Raw genomic sequence first — 12,760 nt, forward strand, 5'->3', positions numbered from 1 at the left:
GACTGAGTGACTGAGGGTGTTGGTGAGTGAGTCAGTGAGAGTGAGGGAGGGAGGGACAGAGGGAGTTAAAGAATGTGGTATGGAGGGAAGTTGAGTGAGTGAATGAGTGAGAGTTACGACTCCTCCTGGTGGTAAGAGGTATCAGGGAGTCACAACTACCACAGCAGAAAAACCCGGCCAATGAGGAGACAGACACACCAGGCAATTAATGTTAAATGATAATTTATTAACAACAAAGTCCACAGAAAATCTGGGCCACGGGAGAATATAGGGGAAGCAAAAGATACTAAAGTGGCACCCTTAAATAAAAAAGTTAAAAAACCACCCTCCCAGACAGGTGTTCAAATGAGTGCAGCCCAAAATAATTAACTTTATCAACATAAATACTCAATATAACAATGAAGAGCATACTTGCAAATCAGGTAAAGCTGGGGCAAACAAAACTTCTAGACAATTGGTGCCTTCTAAAGAAAGTAAGGACTCCACTGCCTTAGCACCTGCATGCCAGACAGTCGAGACCAGAACTGAAAAATAGGAGAGTTTAAATAAGGGCAGGATCTGGATCTCGATTGGAGGAGGGATGAGTGGGAAGTCGTCACAGCTGTGTTGGCCTGGGAAGGGCTTTGCCACAGGGGTGGAGCTACAGCTTTAAGCACCTGCAGAAAACAAACAAACACCCAAAACAACACATTCTACAAAATAATGTATACCCAGGCTGACAGCCGTAACAGTGAGTGATTGAGTGATTGAGTGAGAGAGTGAGAGAGAGAGTGCGTGAGTGAGTGAGTCAGTGAGTGAGTTAGTGAGTGAGTAAGTGAGTAAGTGAGAGAGTGAGTGGGTGGGTGAGTGAGTAAGTGAGAGCGTGAGTGAGTGAGTGGGTGGGTGAGTGAGTAAGGGAGATTTAGAGGTAGGGGAGGGAGGGCAGGAAAGAGGAGTGAGTGAGTAAGTGAGCTAGTGAGTGAGTGAGTGAATGAATGAGTGAGCGGGCGAGGGAGGGTAGGAGTGAGTGAGTAAAGCAGGGAGTGAAGGAGTGCGTGAGTGAATAAAAGAGTGGAGTATGTGAGTGAAGAAGTGAGTGAGTGAGTAAGTGGAGTATAGGAGCAATAGAGTGAGTGAAGGATTAAGGGGGCAATGGAGTGAGTGAGGGAAGGAGGAGTGAGGAAGGGATGAGTGAGTGACTGAGTGAGTAAGCTAGTGAGGGAGGCTTAGAGGTAGGGAGGTAGGGAGAGAAGAGTGAGTGAGTGAGTGAGGGAGGGAGTAAGCGAGTGAGTGAGTAAGGGAGGGAGGGAGTGAGTAAGTGAGTAAGGGAGGGATTTATTGAGTGTGCGCGCGAGTCAGTGAGTGAGTGAGTGAGTAAGTGAGTTAGTGGGTGGGGGAGTGAGTTAGTGAGGGAGGGAAAGATGGACGGAGGGAGGGGGAGGGACGTAGGGAGTGAAAGAGTGAGGAGGGATGGAGGGACGGAGGGAGTGAAAGAGTGTGGGAGTGAGTGAGAGAGTGAGTCTCACTCTATTACTACTTGACTCACTCATTCATTCATTCACTCACTCACACACTTACTCACCCCGATCTTCCTCCCTCACACTTTCACTCCCTCCGTCCCTACCTCCATCCATCAATCCCTCTGTCCCTCCTTCCGTCCTTCCCTCCCTCACTAACTCACTCACTCGATAGAAGGTGTGACTTTTTGAGTGATTAATTGAGGGAGGGAGGGTGGGAGGGCGTAGTTAGTTGAACGAGGAGTGTGTGTGAGTGAGCGAGTGAGTGAGGGAGGAGTGAGTGAGTGAGTGAATAAATGGAATGAATGATAGAGTAAGTCTAGTAGTAAAAGAGTGAGAGAAGGAGTGACTTTGTGAGTGAGTGAAGTAGGGAGTGAAAGAGTGAGTGAGTGGAGGAGGGAGTGAAAGAGTGAGTGAGTGAAGGAGGGTGTGAGGGATTGAGGTAGGGATGGAGGGAGTGAAAGAGTGAAGGATGGAGGGAAGTTGAGTGAGTGAGTGCGTGATTGTGTGAGGAGTGAGTGAGTGAGTGATTGGGTGAGTGAGGGAATGAGTGAGTGATTGAGTGAGTGAGGGATGGAGGGAGGGAAAAAGGGACAGAAGTTGAGCGAGGGAGGGAGGAAGGGATGGAAGTTGAGCGAGGGAGGGAGGAAGGGACGGAAGTTGAGCGATGGAGGGAGGAAGGGACGGAAGTTGAGCGAGGGAGTTTAAGTGAGGTAGGAAGTGAATGAGTTATGGAGTGAGTGAAGGGGTGAGTGAGTGAAGAAGTGAGGGAGGGAGGATTGAGTGTGTGAGTGAGTGAATGAATGATTGAGTGAGTCAAGTAGTAAAAGAGTGAGAGAAGGAGTGACTTTGTGAGTGAGTGAGTGAAGGAGGGAGTAAAAGAGTCAGTGAGTTAAGGAGGGATTGAAATAGTGACTGAGTGACTGAGTGAAGGAGTGAAGGAGTGAAGGAGTGAGGGAGTGAGGGAGTGAGGGAGTGAGGGAGAGAGTCAATAAGTAAATGAGTGAGTGAGTGAGTGAGTGAGGGGGGGAGGGAGGGTGTGAGGGATGGAGGTAGGGACGGAGGGAGTAAAAGAGTGAGGGATGGAGGGAAGTTGAGTGAGGGAGGGAGGGAGGAAGGGAGGGAAGTTGAGGGAGGGAGTTTAAGTGCGGTAAGGAGTGAGGGAGAAAAGGAGGAGTGAGTGAGTGAGCGGGCGAGGTAGGTGAGTGAGTGATTCAATGAGTGAGTGAGTGGGGCAGGATGTGAGCGATGGAGGTAGGGACGGAGGGAGTGAAAGAGTGAGGGATGGAGGTAAATTGAGTGAGCTAGTGAGTGAGTGAGCGAGGAAGGGAGGGAAGTTGAGGGAGGGAGTTTAAGTGAGGTAAGGAGTGAGTGAGGGTGTGAGGGATGGAGGTAGGGACGGAGAGAGTGAAAGTGTGAGGGACGGAGGGAAGTTGAGTGAGGGAGTGAGTGAGGGAGGGAGGGAGAGAGGGAGGGAGAGAGGGAGGGATGGATGGAGGGAGGTAGGGAGGGATGGATGGAGGGAGATAGGAAGGGGCAAAAGTTGAGTGAGGGAGTTTAAGTGAGGTAGGGAGTGAGTCAGTGAATGAGTGAGTGAAGTAGGGAGTGAAAGAGTGAGGGAGGGATGGAGGGAGGGAGGGACGAAGGGAGTGAAAGAGTGTGGGAGGGAGATCGGGGTGAGTGAGTGTGTGACTGAGTGAGAGAGTGAATGCGTGAGTAAGTGAGGGAGCACGGAGTGAGTAAGCAATGTAGGGAGGGGGAGGGAGGGATGAAGTAGTTATTTGAAGGAGGAGTGTATGTGTGAGTGAGCAAGTGAGTGAGGGGTGAGTGAGTGAATGAGGGAGGAGTGAGTGAGTTATTGAGTGAGTGAGCGAGTGAGTAAGGGAGGGAGTGAGTGAGTGAGTGCGTGAGTGGGTGAATGATGGAAGAGTGAGTGAGTGAGTTATTGAGTGAGTTTGTGAGTGAGTGAGTAAGGGAGTGAGGGAGGGAGGAGGGAGTGAGCAATGGAGGGAGGGGGGAGGGAGTAGTTATTTGAAGGAGGAGTGTGTGAGTGAGCGAGTGAGGGAGGAGCTAGTGAGTGAGTGAGTGAGTTATTGAGTAAGTTTGTGAGAGGGTGTGTGAGTAAGTGAGAGAGTGAGTGAGTGAACGCGTGAGTAAGTGAGGGAGGGAGGAGTGAGTGAGCAATGTAGGGAGGGAGGGACGGAGTAGTTAGTTGAAGGAGGGGTGTGTGTGTGAGTGAGCGAGTGAGTGAGGGAGGAGTGAGTGAGTGAATGAGGGAGGAGTGAGTGAGTGAGTTATTGAGTGAGTTTGTGAGTGAGTGAGTGAGGGAGGGGGGAGGGAGGAAGGGAGGGAGGTAAGCGAGGTAGGAGTAAGTGATTGAGTGAGTGATTGAGCTGGTGAGTGAGGGAGCGAGATTGGGCTGTAGTTTCTGTAGGAGTGAATGAGTGAGTGAGGGAGGAAGGAGTGAGTGAGTGAATGAAGGCGGAGTGAGTGAGTTATTGAGTGCATTTGTGTGGAGGCGAGTGAGGGAGGAGTGAGTTAGCAATGGAGGGAGGGAGGGAGTAGTTAGTTGAAGGAGTGTGTGTGAGTGAGCGAAAGAGTGAGGAAGGAGTGAGTGAGTGAATGAGGGAGCAGTGATTGAGTTATTGAGTGAGTTTGTGAGTGAGGGAGGGAGGGAGGGGGCGAGGTAATCGAGGTAGGACTACATGATTTAGTGAGTGAGTGGGTGAGTGAGAGAGCGACGTTGGGCTGTAGTTTTGGTAGGAAGGAATGTAGGTTTTGGAGGGAGGGAGGAGTGAGTGAGGGTTTTGATGAGAAAGGGAGTGAGTGAGGGAGGGAGCTAGGTAGGAGTGAGTGAGTGAGCAAGCGAGGGAGGTGTGGTTAGAGGTATAGCAGGGGGAAAGGAGGAGTGAGTGAACGAATGAGTGAGTAAGGGAGGGATTGAGTGAGTTAGTGAGTAAGGGAGGGAGTGAACGAGTGAGTAATTGAGTATGTGAGTGAGTTAGTGAGTGAGTTAGTGAGTGAGTTAGTGAGTGAGTTAGTGAGTGAGTTAGTGAGTGAGTGAATGAGTGAGTGAATGAGTGAGCGGGTGAGGTGGGGAGTGAGTGAGTGAGTCAAGTAGTAAAAGAGTGAGAGAAGGAGTTACTGTGTGTGTGTGAGATAGTTTCGGTGGGTAGGAGTGGGGGAGGGTGGAGTGAGTGAGTGATTCAATGAGTGAGTGGGTGAGTGAGTGAGTGAGGCAGGATGTGAGGGATGGAGGTAGGGATGGAGGGAGTGAAAAATTGAGGGATGGAGGTAAGTTGAGTGAGTGAGTGAGCGAGCGAGCGAGGGAGGAAGGGAGGGAGGGAGGGAAGTCGGGGGAGGGAGTTTAAGTGAGTGAGTGAGTCACTTTAAGTGAGGTAAGGAGTGAGTGAGTAAGTGAGTGAGTGAAGGAGGGAGTGAAGGAGTGAGCGAGTGAGTGAGCGAGAAAGGGAGGTAAGGGAAGTCGGGAGTGTGTGAGTGAGTTAGTGAGTGAGTGACTGGGTGAGGGAGCAAGGGAGTGAGGGTTAGATGTAGGAAGGAAGGGCGGGAAAGAGGAGTTAGTCAGTGACTGAGGGAGCGTGGGTTTAGACGGATGAATGGATGGAGAGAGAGAGGGAGGGAGGGGTGAGATAGTGAGTGAGCAAGCAAGGTAGAAAGTGAGGGAGGGAAGGAGGAGTGAGTGAGTGACTGAGTGAGGGAGGTAGGGAAGGAGGTATGGGAGGTGAGCGAGGGAGGTATGGGAGGTGAGCGAGGGAGGTATGGGAGGTGAGGGAAGTAGAGGGGGGGAAGGAGTGAGTGAGTGACTGAGTGAGGGAGGTAGGAGGGAGGGAGGTATGGGAGGTGAGGGAGGTAAGGAAGGAATGAGGTTGTCAAAGCTGGATGCCTCGACAATAATCTTCATACAGAGGAAGCAGCAAAGTAGTAGTTTTTGACTCCCAGCCGATGGAGGTTAACTGGGGGAGACTCATCTGAACGGTTCTTAAAATGGCCGCTGCCCGCTCTGCTTTCTTTGTTCTTCTTTGGCCCCCACCCTTCGTAGGCGGGTGGGGGTGGACAGAACCCACGTTCTTGTGGAGACGTCTCCCATCCAGATATGCCATCCGAACGATCGGGGAAGGTACTTAATAGAAGTAGGCGGAGACAAACTTTAGGCGGGAATACAAAAGAGGTGTGCTTTATTCAAAGTGATGACAGGCCTTGACCTGTAGGTGTCAGTAAAATTCTATTCTAGTGACTACATTATATATATATATATATATATATATATATATATATATATATATATATATATATATATATATATATATATATATATATATATATATATATATATACATGAATTCGTGAGAAATACATTCTATATTTCACAGAGGTATCGAGGGAGGGAGTGGGTAAAGGAGGAGTGAGTGAGTAAGGGAGGGAGGGAGTTAGTGAGTGATTGAGTAAGGCAGGGAGGGAGGGATTGAGTGAGTGTGTGAGTCAGTCAGTAAGTGAGTGGGTGGGTGAGTGAGTTAGTGAGGTAGGGACGGAGGGAGGGACAGAGGGAGGGACGGAGCGAAAAAAAGAGTGAGGGAGGGAGGTCGGGGTGAGTGAGTGTTAGAATTATTATGGAATATTCTATATGTGTTGTAAGCATTTTTCAATAAGTAATAAGGCTATAAACCAATTCATGGAACCATGGACATTCTTCCTCCACATCGTCTCCTCAAGGCCCCACAGCTCGAGGACACATTGTTTTTACACACGCTTTTCGGCAGAACACAACGGGACTGTTTTGACGGGACTCCAGCAGCAGATGGCGATAATCGCATTATTGTTTGAAAATACGGCTTTGCTTACAGTATAATACTGCTTTGTTTACCTTGAAAGCATTCCTCACACTGTTGTTTTTCTAACCAGCGAGGGTGTTATTGTACTGATTACATAACCATGTTTTTCGAGTGTCGCGATTAAATACAATGATTCAGTTACTGCAATTCAGAATGCACTGGGGACTAAGACGGCGTCACATGGCATTTTCCTTGCAAGTTGTAGGCAGAGTTTGTTGAAAGATGTTTTTCCTTTTTTAATTAAATATTACTAATAATGATTTAAAAGGTTTGAATCATTATTCCAACATTTGGTCCTTCGAGTAGCCGGGGTCAACAAACCGATAGGGAATCCAGACGCTGCGGTTTAATATCTGGAGTGACCGTGCACGGCGAGAATCCCTTTTCCAGGCTGGACTATTTCTCAGCAGCGCCTGTTTTCTAATCGGTTGACGACTATCCTCTTGGTAAGCATCTTTCGACATTTCTGCCGAGTCCGCGTGTGATGGCTGCATATTGTTGACGGGATCCAAAATGCGCGAAGGGCATCACACGCGAAGGCCTTATTTTGAGAAGTAAGGCTCGCATCCTGGGGATGGCGATTTTAAAACCCTGCGGATACTAGTCACTAGCAGGTAGACACGGTGGGGTCTATAAAAATGTGGTGGTCGACATTGGTTGTGTGTGCGTAGTTGTTAAAGAAAAAAAGGTACTACGGGGGCACACAAATCCACTCCAAAAATGGGTAGTGGAAACAGTAAGGCGGCTATTGACGATCCAAAGATGCGTCTGCCGTGTAAAGATTGGATTGTTGAAAATCAAAGCGCTACAAGGGTTAAACACCTAAACTTATGGATAAATAAATATGGATTTGCTGGCCAGCTTAATATGCATAAGATATTGATACTGCAGGATAAAATACGTGCTAAGCATGGGGGAAATCTTAACAAAATGGAGCAGGAGGGATATAATGATACCTATTATTGGTTTATGATACATGGGTTAAATCAGTTGATAACGGTGGGACTGGAAACACAGAGGCTGTGTTATTCCACAGAAAAGAGGACGGCTAGCCCGGTGGGGAAGAAGTGTGTTGTTGTTAAAAAGGAGGGCCCCCTCCGACAAATATGACCAGGTCGGGAGGGCCCGTGGGGGACATGGGGAGAAAACACTATCTCCCCAGGCCGGGGCGCCGCCAATGAGTGATGTGTTTATTGAACAATATCCCATGATCGAAGTTGCTAATACTAATGTGGGCAAGGAGCAGGCTCCTACTAAATTTGGATGTTCGAATCCAAAAGCTGATGGTGGCCCGTTGTGTCATGACGGGCGTAATTTGAATTTGAGAGTGCATGAACTGATTGATCGGGTTACGGGGAAGTTTAAAACAAAAGTTAATTATACCGTGATCAGCAGAGCTAAGCAGAGGGATGGTGAGCCTTCTGCAGAATATCAAATCAGGATGACGGCTTGTTTTAAGGCCAACAGCGGCCTCGCTGAAGACCACGCGGTGGGCAGCATTTATCAGGAGCAGCTAAAAAAAAAAAAAATATGTTGCATGCTCATTCAAATGTGTTGCATGCTCATTCAAATTATACTTATATATATTACATATATCGCTTGATTGCCTGGACAAAAAGCTCTCTAAAAACAAGGCAGGCCTGCTCAAAATGATTTGAATGAGGATTTTGAACATGAGGATGTTGAGCTAATTTTAAACCAGAGATCACATTCTTTGGGAATGAATTCAATTGGATTTTTTTGTGTGATGCTGAAAGTTGTAAAATGGCAATTAAAATGGTTATTTCCAAGTCCTAGGCATACTTTGTTAATAGTACCTAAATGTACTGTCAATTTAATGGAATGAAATGGCTTATTGCGGATTATCTTGGTTTTATCCTGTCAACGGGAATGTTTTGGTTAACAGTCGAAAAGAAATACAAAACGACCAATTAAATGTTTAGCGGGGTTGCCAAACCTGCGTTTTTTGTCATACTCTAAACTGGTCAAATAATGCTTTGGCTGCAGGGGAGCACGGCTGTCTTTGCTGCTGATTTGAATGCAAAAAAACATGTGGACCGCGTAGCGGCTGATTTAGGCATTCAGTATGCGCGCAGACCGCACGAGCGGCTAATTTTTTTGGACCCCTTCCGTGAAGACATTACAATAATTGGCCTTGGGGGTGCTGAAGCAAACTTGAGGGCAGAAATGGGTTTTGCTATGCTTGCAGCATATTGTAATTATGGGGTATTGCCAAAATATTGTGATATAGTTGGATATCGGGAGAGTAATTAATTTAGTCTTCTCTAAAAAGCGTTATAATTGTACACAGGAGGTGAAGCATTGTGCTCAGAAATAAAAAGAGAGCACTTGGGAATGTCAACATTGATAAGCTGCTTCTGCAGCGAGCGTGAAGGTCACAGTCAGCGGGTAAGGGCGCGCTTCCGTTTAAACATTTCAGAATAAGAACAAAACATGGTCTGCAAGGGATGCAGAGTTCCGCGATTATCTTCGCATTTATTTTTGGGATTTAATCAGAAATGTCTTTCGAGGTGATAGAAAATCTGTTTGGCAAAGATTGATTTGGTAAAAGCTTTGGAATTAGGAATAATACTATTATTATTATTTTCTTTTTACTTTAATATAGGAGATTGGCTGGTTAAAGAAAAATGAATGGATTTTTTACAATATTATGGCATATTGGTTACAATTTGTGGGTCCTTTATTAAGCATTGAAAATTGTAATTAGGAAATGCCTAGTAAAAGGTGGATTTCTCTAATTTAATTATTGTAGATTTTTCTTGTGGTAACAGGGAGCTATAAGAAATGGCTCTTATCTTAAGTAAACATAGTATGGGGTGATTTGCAATTTATGTCTTAGGTATTAAGGGTTATTTGGTTGTTAAAGAAATCAGACATGAAATTAACAATGCGGAAATGAGAAATTTCATGGCGTTCGTCCAAATTGTTAGGTAAATTGAACCTGGCTGGGGTAGATAAGATAATTGGTTAAGGATAGGCATAGTTTCCCTAGAAGAAACATGGAGCGTCTTTAGGTGCACAAAAGACTTTCCTTGTTTGACCTGAAGGGGGCGTATGCTTTGGCATAAGTCATATTGATGACTATTGGGACGTTATTACTGTCTATTGCTTTAGGGGCATACGCATTAAGAATTTAGCCAAAACTTACTGCATTGCAATTATGGGGTTAATACACCTGAATGTTACGGTGATAACGATGGGCAATAACAAGCTTAGATAAAGGGGAATATCTACAACAAAGTCTGGTAGGGCCTTTCATGGTGGGAAACAAGTGATGAAATAATGTCTATGTTTTAAAAATAACATCTCCAAATTATAAAATATCAACCTTGGGGAAATGCTTTAAGTAGATGGGTTGATTAGAATGGGCAAAATTCGATAACATTGAAAGGGGGTGTAACTTAATCCAGAACATGGAGATAAAGTTTTTACAAACGTTTAAAATACAAAAAGGGTGTGTGTGTGTGTTTCAATGGGTCACAACTTTTCCGTTATTGCGGTGGCAATTGAACAAATTTCTATTTTTAGATATGTGGCATGTGAATCTAATACATTAATTATCTAGTTTCTTCAGGCATCAATCTTGATGATTGGGGGAGCACTCTAAATTCCTTGATTATGAGTGCCAACGTGGATGAGTGTCTGTCTTTTGTGTTTCAATTGGCTAGCCACCAAGATATATCAATATTCTAATATCAAGGTGGAATATTTCTGAAATCGCTGATAAGCCTTTCGAGGACGGCGGTGGCAGAGTAGGACAGAAACAAAAAAGAAAAGAATTTCGCCAAATGAAATTTTTGATTTCTGCAATGGGAAATTTTGGGAACCTGGGGGACTAAACAAAAACAAAAGTCTTATCTAGGAGGGCTGCCATTTTGAGTCATGGTAAATTTCATGCCTCAAAAAAGGGGGAGGTTATATATTCAATCTATATGCAGATATATGGCCAAAACACGGGCGATTCCCCCTTATGTCAAGCTACAAAAGCTACATATCCATTTCAAAGGATACACATGGATTTTATAGAATGTGTGGTACATAACAGTCCTAAAACAGATTGGGGAAACCTTGTTGCAGAAACTGGTCTAGATTGGCAAGCTTGGATGACACACGTGGGCGAAAAACCATCAGGCCTTCGATAAAATTAACCCATACGGTGGGGCATTACAAATCATAATTCAGACTGACAAATTAACTTGTGAATCTTTGTCTGACGTTTTTCCTAAGTCCATGGGTAAGAAGGTCGTCGGAGATGGAAACACCCGGATCCGCCATAGTAAAATTAAAATCTGAGATGACCAGAGAATTCATTTCTGCAACGGGGAGTTCCCAAACGGGAGGCGGTAAGAAATAATTGGTTATTGTTGATGGAAAATGCAGCTATTATAAATCAAACCTGTATCAAACCTGTATAACATGTATGGGGGGCCGACCTCTCTTAAGAGTAGTACCCGCGCAAATTACCCCTGATTGTGTAAAGGAGATAATGACAAAAGATGTAAGCCCAAAATGTATGAAATGGAATAATGTCTACCCAGTTACAACGGCAGCAAAGGACAAGGCTAACTTTTCAACACATGTCGCGTTTAATCATTTTACCTGCTTAGTCCTCACAGGGCACGGTCCGGCACTGGGAGCGATAAATGTGACGTGGTGTGCCCACGTCCTAAAACAGACTGCACCCCTGATTCCACGTTCTGACCTATGGTGGTGGTGGGGTCAAAACAAATTATACGACTCCTGCCAAAATGACAGCAGGACTTTGTGCCTTGGTCTCACTGCTATTACCAGTGTCTGTTTTTCCATCTACAGTAGAGGAGATACAATTGGCTGCACAGAAATCCGGTATGATGGCGGGCCCCTCGCGACGGCGTCGCATGGAGAGAGGGTGATCCGACATACATTGATGCGATTGGCATCCACGAGGATGAGTATAAGTTGGCTAATCAGATCGCAGCAGGTTGAGAGTATATTTTTCTTTTAATTACTCCAAACAAAAATGTTGATTGGATAAATTACCTGCATTACAATGTCCAAAAACTTGGAAATTATACTGAACAGGGATTTGTGGCGATAAAGGAACAACTGGCAGCCACTAGTCTGACGGCGTTCCAGGATCGTGCAGCGGTTGAAATGCTTCTTGAAGGAGCAGGGGGCGTATGCAACGTTTGAAAATGTTGCACTCAACAACACGCCCCCCACTGGGTCCCACACCAGGGCCAACGATGGCCTGCAGACCCTAAACCGCAAGATGAAAAAGCATCCTGGAGTAGAATAATGTCCGCTGACAGATTTGTGGCCTCACTAATAATGATTTGGCCTAATTTGTGGCCCTTTTTGCTACGATTTTGACATTATGTGGGTGTTGTATTATTCACTGCTTAAGATCTTTGATGAGCCGACTTATAACCACTGCGATTGCCCCTACAAATTCCAAATTGCATGAATTATATCTCCTACTGATGAAACGTGCTGACACTAACAGTGAATTCCAGGAGCATGGTAATTACGAGGATGGATTGGACGAAAATGATCTTATTTTCTGCTTTTCAGACCTGCCGAACGAGTAGAGCCTAAGCGGGTAAAATTAAAACAGCCAACGGATATATCCCTGTCTTTTTTGATTTTGTCATAAAATGAATAACAAACATATAGTAAAAGGAGGGAATGTTAGAATTATTATGGAATATTCTATATGTGTTGTAAGCATTTTTCAATAAGTAATAAGGCTATAAACCAATTCATGGAACCATGGACATTCTTCCTCCACATCGTCTCCTCAAGGCCCCACAGCTCGAGGACACATTGTTTTTACACACGCTTTTCGGCAGAACACAACGGGACTGTTTTGACGGGACTCCAGCAGCAGATGGCGATAATCGCATTATTGTTTGAAAATACGGCTTTGCTTACAGTATAATACTGCTTTGTTTACCTTGAAAGCATTCCTCACACTGTTGTTTTTCTAACCAGCGAGGGTGTTATTGTACTGATTACATAACCATGTTTTTCGAGTGTCGCGATTAAATACAATGATTCAGTTACTGCAATTCAGAATGCACTGGGGACTAAGACGGCGTCACATGGCATTTTCCTTGCAAGTTGTAGGCAGAGTTTGTTGAAAGATGTTTTTCCTTTTTTAATTAAATATTACTAATAATGATTTAAAAGGTTTGAATCATTATTCCAACAGTGAGTGTGTGAGTGAATGCATGAGTAAGTCAGGGAGGGAGGAGTGAGGGAGGGATGCAGGGAGGGAGCGAGGGAGTAGTGAGTGAGTAAGTGAAGGAGGTGTGTGTGAGTGAGCGAGTGAGTGAGGAAGGAGTGAGTGAGAGAGTGAGTGAGTGATTGCGTGAGTAAGTGAGGGAGGGAGTTAGTGAGTGAGTGAATGAG

At 45.4% G+C, this 12,760-nt stretch overlaps 1 long non-coding RNA gene across 1 annotated transcript; it reads right to left on the reverse strand.

Annotated features, from left to right (window-relative positions):
• Window positions 1-205: 205 nt before the first annotated feature.
• LOC144085806 (uncharacterized) lies at window positions 206-7,786 on the reverse strand. The gene is made up of 2 exons (XR_013304279.1): window positions 7,730-7,786; window positions 206-656 (listed from the first exon to the last, which is right to left on the reverse strand). It is a non-coding gene; the product is annotated as an uncharacterized LOC144085806 (long non-coding RNA).
• Window positions 7,787-12,760: the final 4,974 nt, after the last annotated feature.

This window comes from Stigmatopora argus, chromosome 12 (genome assembly GCF_051989625.1).
Source record: "Stigmatopora argus isolate UIUO_Sarg chromosome 12, RoL_Sarg_1.0, whole genome shotgun sequence".
Classification (NCBI taxonomy): Eukaryota; Metazoa; Chordata; class Actinopteri; order Syngnathiformes; family Syngnathidae; genus Stigmatopora; species Stigmatopora argus.